Source organism: Centruroides vittatus, unplaced genomic scaffold (assembly GCF_030686945.1).
Source record: "Centruroides vittatus isolate TY-2023 unplaced genomic scaffold, ASM3068694v2 scaffold_450, whole genome shotgun sequence".
Classification (NCBI taxonomy): domain Eukaryota; kingdom Metazoa; phylum Arthropoda; class Arachnida; order Scorpiones; family Buthidae; genus Centruroides; species Centruroides vittatus.
In genome coordinates, this window is record NW_027122709.1 from 1,396,704 (window position 1) to 1,406,058 (window position 9,355).

The following is a 9,355-nucleotide window of genomic DNA, read 5'->3' on the forward strand; positions in this document are numbered from 1 at the left end:
TTAATTTACTGGACTTGACATTTCATCCCGGATTGGGCTTTTTCGTTTCGAATTTACGGACAGATATTTCTGTACTGGTTGTTCCACTTCGATTAGATTAAAGTCCACAGAACAATGACAGTCTGATGGTCGGCAAACTGACAACCAAAACATAAAGCAATGTTTTTACCGGCTTAAAGACACTGTTAATCGTCTATAAATGAACAAGGCAACTTATATTGTATCAACATTCACAATGTATTTAAACTGATGTTCAACGGTCATTGTCGTCATTTACCGGTTTGCTTATGCGGCACCGGTGTTGTACCTTTTGTATGATAATAAAATAATGAATGAATGTCATTGTCGTCAGTATACATCCGAACCAGAATTATAATTACTTCAACAATTAAATTTGTAAATCGAATTGTCTGAAGTGCATATAAACTTTCATATTTAATAAATTTTAATATGAAATTTAATTTTTAAGATTGGATATTTACCAAAATAAATATTAAAATTGCACTCTTTTAGATTCATTAAAACGTTTTTACTTTTTTCAATACTGTATTTATTTCCATCCCTGTCATCGTTTAGGTTTGCAATAACGTGAATATTTTTAATACAAAAACGGGCGATAAAGTAATTAAAATGAGTACGATAGTTTTGCAATGAATTGGAAAATATAATAGGTGTTTGGGAATTCTCAACAAAACTGTTCTCCCGCTTTTACAGCGCCGAATTAGTCAATTTCGAAGCAAAAAGGCCGTTCTGCAGTATCGCAGTCACACAGTGCCAAGTGGATAATTCAGACTGACTGACTACATAAACGTCTATAGTACATGTCAATATCTCGTTCGAAAGATACTTGTTTTCTTAGGTAGCGTGCAAAATTTCAGGTTTTTCTGTAAAGGAGTTGCTGAAATATAAGCAGTTGAAAAGTGCTAAGTTCTGCATAAATGCTGTAGCTTTTCCTTATTCGTTTAGCGGTACAGATGCTCCTAGAGAAAGAACATCACTGGGTCTAGACAGTTGAAATTTTAAACTTATATACTACGTTCGCACATAATCCACGACTCACTTCGATCTCGATTTACCTACAATCTGGGTTGTGTCTGACGCTAGTCGAACGTCGTGCTGTTCGCACAGGCAGTCCGCTCGAGAACAACCCTGCTATTACACGCGATGATAAAACTAACATAACTACGCGGCAAGTCACGAACACTAACAAATAAAATGGAAGTTTTAGTTAGAAATAAATACAGTACTTTTTATTGCCATTTATCTAATAATAGACAAATGTCATCGTCTCTCCAAATACGGTATCTTTTTTATTTCTCTGTCAATAGCACGACACGTGTTCCGCCGCCATCTGGTATTTTCTCGCGCGCGTGGGCTTGTGGAATCTGTCTTATGACTGGATCTAGTTTCGAGAACTCTCTCGAGTCAATCGCGATTGAAACGGTCGAGAGAGGTCGCATCAAGGCATAGTCGCCGACAATCAATGAATAATGATGAGAACTGTCAGAATACAAAGATGAGTCACATCAACTCGATGATGACTCTACAAAAGTTCGATGTGATTACCAAGTAACAAAATAAAACAATCATCTCAGCTACAATGACGACACCGCTAATAAATCATCACCCGATGACGCACTCTCTCATGCTGAAAGTGTTAAGGAGAGCTCAAACCTAAGCAAGTTGCCTAGTCCATGCTGAGCTAGTGCAGCTAGTCGAGTGCGTCTACTCTAGTGGAGGCTAGGACAGGGCTGGCCAGTCCAGGCTAGGCCAGTCCAAGCTGGTCTAAGCTAGTCTAGTGGAATCGACACTAGTGCAGTCCAGTCCGGACAGTACCAGAGCAGTACGAGCAAGAGAGAGAGAGAGAGGGCAGACAAGAGAGTAGACCAAAGGTGGTAGACCAGAGGCGGTCAGACAACCATGACAGAGGATAACCAAAGAGACAGAAAGAGAAAGAGAGAGTGAAACAGAATCAAGAGGCTGACAGACTGTCTGAACAGACGAGAGAAGACATCTTTTTTACCTGGTATGTTGTGAGTTGCGTAGTCCGAATACTCCAGTTAGGTACCCCCATCGTTGTATAGATAAAGATAGGCAAATTTCCAAATATCGTATTTGATAACTTTGTTCTGAACTTTTATTTTTTATTTTTTGCTAATAAATTTCCTTTAATTGATTATATCTAACGCGGCATTCTTCCTCCTGAGAGGCTCATTTCTAAACTTTGGAGTGGCTCCTTCGCGCCTTAATCATTTATTTCGTCTCAATCGGCGATGTGTCCGGTAAAACACACCTGGTGGCAAGACCCTACCCAAAACGTGCGTAATATAAATCTTAACGATTCCGAACTTCACAACATATTTAAATATCATTATATTGTGTCTAATGATTTTGTTCCCGAAATATTTTAATTCTCGAAAATCGGTAAAAACTTTTTCGCGAGAGTCGAAAGTTGTTTTTGTAAATGCAACATTAATTTTATTGTATTAAATTAGTATTAATTTTATTTAATTTCTTTGAATTATTATTTAGTTAATTATTATTCAGTTAATTACTAATGTAAAAAAAAAAAAAACGTGAGCGTGCAGCGTACTTATGAATTTGATGATATTTACGTACGTAATCTGAAAGTGAAATGCGAGACTGTAACCAATATGATTCTAAAATTGTTGCTTTTAAATATTATATATAAAATATATAAATACAAGAATGACTAATATAAATGCCATCGCTTTTGTGAATTCCTTATAACTCGTGCAATTTTTGTCCAATGCGGATGATATTTTGGTTATATTCGTTTTATGTTCTGACAAAAGAAAGTTGGGCTACTTATTTCACAAAAATATTAGCTATAGAATAAACATTTTGTAGGGAAAAAAATCCAAGGCAAGATCAATAGGTTTTTAATAGACTTACGTTATTTTAAGACACGTTTGAAGAAAAGAAAACCTTAAAAAAACTGTCCTTATTCAGCTCAATTGCTGAAGCCATACTAACATAAAAAAAAGATTAGATTAATTTTAAAATCTTTCGTGCAACTATAGAGTATAAATATTTCATTTCTTTTTTTTGCAAATAAATTTCCCTTAATTGATTATATGACTGCATTTTTTTTTGAGAGCCTGATTCCTGAACTTCAACTCATTACAGGAGTCACTCCGAAAATACGAAAAGTTCAACTACACATATTTAAATATTTAAACGACTTGGACTGAGAACAACACATTATTAATTTAAAAATTAATCGTTCTTTGTAGAAAATCTCTAAAATAAAACAAAGAATAAATAGAGATGCATCTACAAAGACATCGTCAACATCTCAAAAAAGGTGCGAAATCGGTATTACAGGTTATCGCTTTTATGGTGTACAGTATTCATTTTTAACCATTTACTTAATTATAGGTGAAAACATCCTGGATATATTATTACGTCACAGGAGGAAATTTGTGGGTAGGAAAGCCAACATCGCGGTTGTTGAGAACACTTGAACCAAAACAGTTAAATGGCGTCACCTAGTATTATATCCATAAATACCCTTTATGATATGGAACGAAATGTACACATTCTATTAGGAGTCACTGGAAGGGTTGCGGCAATTAAAGCCAAACAACTAGTTCAACTATTGCAGGAACCAAAGCAGAAAACGTCCGCGTCGAAGTTAAAGTGGTAGCGACAGAAAATGCTTTAAACTTCTTTTCGTTGGAGGAACTGAAAGAGATTGCTCCAGTTTACAGAGAAGACGATGAATGGAAGACTTGAAAGAAAATTCCGGATACCGTCCTTCACGTCGAGCTAAGGAAGTGGGCAGACATCATGGTTGTGGCACCGCTGGATGCGAACACTATGGCCAAACTAGCCGGCGGCATCTGCGACAACCTTCTGACCTGCGTCGTAAGGGCCTGGGATTCCAAGAAACCTCTATTTTTCTGTCCGGCAATGAACACACACATGTGGGAGCACCCCGTTACCCAAGAACATGTAAAAAAGCTGAAGAGTTTCGGCTAGAAGGAGATTCCGTGCATTTCCAAGAAGCTGGCCTGCGGAGATGTGGGATTCGGCGGAATGGCCGAAGTTCCGACCATTGCAAAAGCAGTTCGAAATCAAATAAATTTGAAATAACGAATGGCACCAAACACGTCTGAACACGTAAGAATACATAAATTTAATGAAGCAAATATTGCCCATGATAAAAAGTCTTTATAAATGTGCAAATTAAATGAAATTTTACAGGAATATAAAAAGATGTATATTATTTTTTTTTAAATAACTTTTCATAAACTGAAACAATGTTAATTATAATGTTTACTCATCAACTGAAGACGAAATCGAAATCGAAATAAATATTGCAATGTTTTCACCAGTTTCAGGCTTTAATATTCGTCATTTTTCATTTACATACAAAGAAATAAGACCAATTAAATTATAAAAAATGCCGTACGTATCACAGCTAATCAACATATTAGAAGGGAAGTAAAGTGCATCATCGGAATTATAGATTATGAGATCGATTATTTTTACGTTGGAACTGGTGCATACGAGCTCGTAAGGAATCTAGAAAAGGGCATTGCTTTCTATGGCGAGCGAGTTCAGGCAGTTTTTTTATATATCAAACTTTTCGAATGCGATCATTATAGTGTCACAGAAAACTTTGAAACCGATAATAGTGCAAGAGACATGTTTCGCTTTCATTTTTTGTAAGATATATATGAACAATATAAGTGAAACACTGCAAGAGTTCAAAGCAGCATTTCGTTTCGTTACGTCTGCTGTTTTTCAGTGTTTTCCTGAATTTGAAGTGTGAAATCCACCCGTAAACTAAAATTTGGATTGTGTGAAAGAAGATTCTTCATTTACACAATTTGTAAAAATAGTTTTTGTATGGTACGAATAAAAACGTAATAACAAAATGTAATACTTTTCGTCTCGAAGCAAATTAAATCATGTTGCAACATTGTACATTATTTGTATTGGGATAAGTAGTGTTTTAACAATAGTTTAATATTGTAGTGAAGCGTTTGTAATGGGTTAAGTGAACTCTTAAAACGATTTCGGCCATTATGTCAATGTCGTTGTAAACAGCAAAGTTAATGCAAATTTAGTTTGAAAATAATAAATTTGTACGCGTGAATTGTAATGTTAAATAATGTAAATTTAAGAATTAAAACTGTAGTTATTTCATTAATCTTATGTTCTGAAGTTGTAATTTTAATATTTACTTCTATTCTTACTTTTGTACTTAGAGTATATATCATTTAAACCAGTGATTCTCAAAGTGGGGGTCACGAACCCCAAGGGGGTCGTGAAAAATATTTGGGGGGTCGCTGAAAAATTAATGCCAAATCAATTTTTTTTCAAATATTTTATAAATTTACTATGGATTCATGTTTAGAAATAGTAGAAATAAAAAATATATAAAATAATTTTTACTTAAATAAATTGCACATATAAATAATAAAAACAATATAAATATTTAAATACGAGCCTAAATATAATATTCATAAATTTGTGCGCTATTGGGGAATCCCCCGAGTTCCACTCTCCGCCTAAACTATGATAGAACAGCGTTGTCATTTGGAACGATGGTCGCTAGCAGCGTTGCGTCTGTCGGCAAGTCGACTTAAATAGAGCGTCGATTATCCGAAAACCGATAAACCGAAAGCGTTTCAGTCGGCAAATTTGAATTTCCGCTAGTGCTGTGGTGCTGCAATATTTGGCTATGTCTTGGGATACTCCGATGTTATTTTAGTTGATATGCGTTTTTAGCTGGCAGCCTGGCGCGACCATGAGAGGGTACTTAAGGACGTGCCAGTATTTGAACGAGACTTTTTCCCATCGTGAATGGTAAGTTATGCTTGTTTTTCTGAGGACTGTGTTGTGCTGAATCGGAACGTTTTGAGACTAGATAAACTTTCGAAATATAATGTTTTTTGTTTTTATATTTTTCAATACATTTATTTTGTTTGTGAAAAATAAACAAATAATTTTTTAAAAAATTTCGTTAGTCTTAACATTGACAAAAATTCAACGCAAAGCGACACGCAACGGAGAGAAATTTCAACATGGAATAGATTAATTAAACAAAAGAAATTAACTCGTTCTGAATTTAAATTAACCCCCCCTCCCTCCGGGATGTTTTTCTACACATACTCATTCTTCGGGGGTCCTTTGAAATTTTGAAGTGCAAAAGGGGGTCGCGGACGAAAAAGTTTGAGAAACAATGATTTAAACAATCGAAGCGAAATTAATGTTAGAAATATTTTTGTTAATTAGGAAATTATACTATTAAATCAGAGGGTAAATAAATAGTATCATGTACAAATTTATATATTTTTATTTAATGATTAAAATAAAAATATACGATATAAATGAATTTGATTTCAGCTATGATATAAAAAATCTTATTTTTAATTAATATTTTATAAATCTCTGAACGGGCGTATTTAATCACATATTAATCTATTTAAGCTCCGATTTCCGTAGTCGTTTATAATAAGTAGAGGAATAGATCTAGCAGACACTTATTAGTAAGGATGCTTATCTATAAAGTCATTTTTTATCTGTAAGGAACATCCTCGAATACATCTTTAGCTTAAAAAGTTCAAGTAATTCAAAGAGCAGAAAGTAAATTAACCCCGAACACTTAGAGAATCGATTGGAGACAACAGGGATGGTCAAGTAAACATGCTTATAGTGTCGAACTTAAGTTGTAATTCGACAAAAGGCGACTTTGTGCCACTTAACACCGCGATATTCATTCCGATTTGACAATTTACTATATTTATCGTCAGCAGGATCGAGCTTAGTCAATATGGCGCCTTTATCAAGAGACGCTACTAAAATCTGTCACCAATGCTCATGCATAATTTGTCATTCATTAGTGATAAAAAATTTAAACATTTATTTTTTGTTTTACTCTATCCGTAAACACAACCACTCAAGCAGTAAAGTTTCGAAATAATGTAAGAGTGCTTTTGAGCACATTTGGGCTCTATTTTCATTCTCCATATTATTAATATCCTCCTTATATTCAACCGTATCAGCAACGGTACTTTTTAGAAAAATTCCTCTCCTGTCATCTGGCATACCAGACAAAACATTATGTTATATAAACCACTGTCAGGTATTTGAAACCGTACGAAGACAAACTAATATCGAATTTTTCAAATACCGTATAAAAATACGGTCATTTTGAAACGTAAAACAAAATTAATAACTCGTATCATTCACTTGAAAATGTAATAATTATTTCGATAATTGTTTGATACTTATTAAAGAAACAATGAAGACGATTTCGTGTATTGTAAAAGCTTCCATTCCGGAATCTATCGTTTAGAATGTTTCGATGTGAGATTTCCGTTTGTATGATTTCGTAGAATAGTCGAGTGCCCGGGAGCACACCTTCGTCCGATGTGCGAACCGGGATTTCGAATTTAAGACTCGTTGATACAATTACGTGCTTGACACGACGTTGATTAGTATAGGATTGGTAGGCATTTACTAGTACCACAAATTTATCTGCTTCAGTCCGAATGCAGCGACGGGGCCTAGGCCTGGAAGTATTTTCATTTTATTCACCGCAAAACTCGGCCCCAGTTAAGGATATATAATTTAATTATATATCCTTATATGGCGCCGAGTTAATTATTAATTTAATCAGCAAGAATTTCACCAATCGAAGATTCTATGATTTCGTCATTTTATTACAACTCATCCTTACACGCAGGGCCGGATCATCGAATAGACAAATGAGGCAAATGTCTAGGGTGTTTTGGTGTTTAGTCTAGGGTGGTTTAGTGCCCGGTGTTTTGAAGGGCCCGGTCGAACTGTCTACTGTATTTTGAAAAGATTTGTAAATAAGATAGTTTACTTTTCTGTTGGACAACTGTATATAATAAACAAATAAATAAAAACATATTGCTTTTTATATCGTTATTATGAATTCTAAAATCTAAAGAAAATATGTTCTTATGTTTCTTCTTATTGAAAGTAATTCTTCCGATAATTTCGAATTTTTTTATAGCGATAAGAATAATATTAACTATACGTATTCTAACATCCTGCGAAATATTATTAAACTAGCCGCCCGGGACGCCTCCTAATGGGCATTTATAAATAATAAATTCTTATTGCAAATAAAAATAATAATATACTCAATTATACTGAATAAAAGCTGAAAATCATCGCTGTGGTGACCTTGTGAACGATTTTGGCAATGTCTGTAAATCTAGTAGCAGCAGAGTCATTCTGTAACAATAATATTTATATTGTTAATTTAAATAGTAGCTAGGGGCGCCCCTAGTGTTTAACAGTGTGAATTTTGTTGAATAGTGTGAAGTTCGCTGCAAGTGTGAATTTTGAATTCTTTACTTTTCTACTGTAAAGCAAGTTGAGGTTCAGAGGTAGGTCTTTTTTTTTCTTTTTTTTTACTCTTTCCGCCCTGTGGGCACTAAGAGGGCCTCTTTTAGTAGGCCCATTATGGGTTCGGCCAGGCCCACAATGGGGCGACCGGGTGGTGAGGGACGGGGCCCGACATATCCGAACGGACCACCCCACGAAAAAATCCTGGGGATTATTCTACCCGTTCGGATTCGATCCCGGGTCACCCAGAGCGGTAGGCTGCCAACTTTACCGCTCGGCCATTCGGCCTCAGAGGTAGGTCATTTACCATTATTATAATACAGTAGACAACCGTATAACACGGTAGATACGTTCCGTGTTATATGAATTCCGTGTTGTACAAGTCACTTAGATTTTACAAATATATGAGCCGGGCACTCGTGCAATTTAGTGGGTACAGCTGTTGAAAGGTTTTCTTCCATAAAATTAATCGATTCTAGACTAATTTGACTCGAACATTTCCAAAACACGTATAATTTTTTGGAAATAATCCATATAAACTATGCTATAAACAAAAAATTGTAGGAATACTTACCGAGTGCGCACCGTTCGAACACGCCCATGCTTAAGCTTGTTTTCGTCGCGGAGCGGCTCATCGAACGGCGGACGCGTGTTTCCCGATAAGTTATTCTGCGAAAAATTCACTGAACTTTGGAGACGTCATTAATAGAAATATAATTTTTATGGCTGTTGAATAATAAATGTTTTTTAGTAGTCCGCTGCTTGTTAAACTCAACGGTTTGTACAATGTCCACTATTGGTCGACCAATCCTGTTGAGACAGGAGTCGGCCATGACAATCTGACTCATTCTTTTACCGTGTTATCTGGTACGAGCCTCTTTTAGCGTGTTATACGAATCCGTCTTATATGAACCCGTGTTATAGGGGGGTCTACTCTAATTTTATAATTTTTATTATTTGAGCTTGTTAAATGATAAATTTTAATATATTAGAGAAA

At 35.2% G+C, this 9,355-nt stretch overlaps 1 pseudogene; it reads left to right on the forward strand.

The window, feature by feature from the left end:
• Positions 1-3,502: 3,502 nt before the first annotated feature.
• LOC136989182 (phosphopantothenoylcysteine decarboxylase pseudogene) lies at positions 3,503-4,241 on the forward strand (annotated as a pseudogene).
• Positions 4,242-9,355: the final 5,114 nt, after the last annotated feature.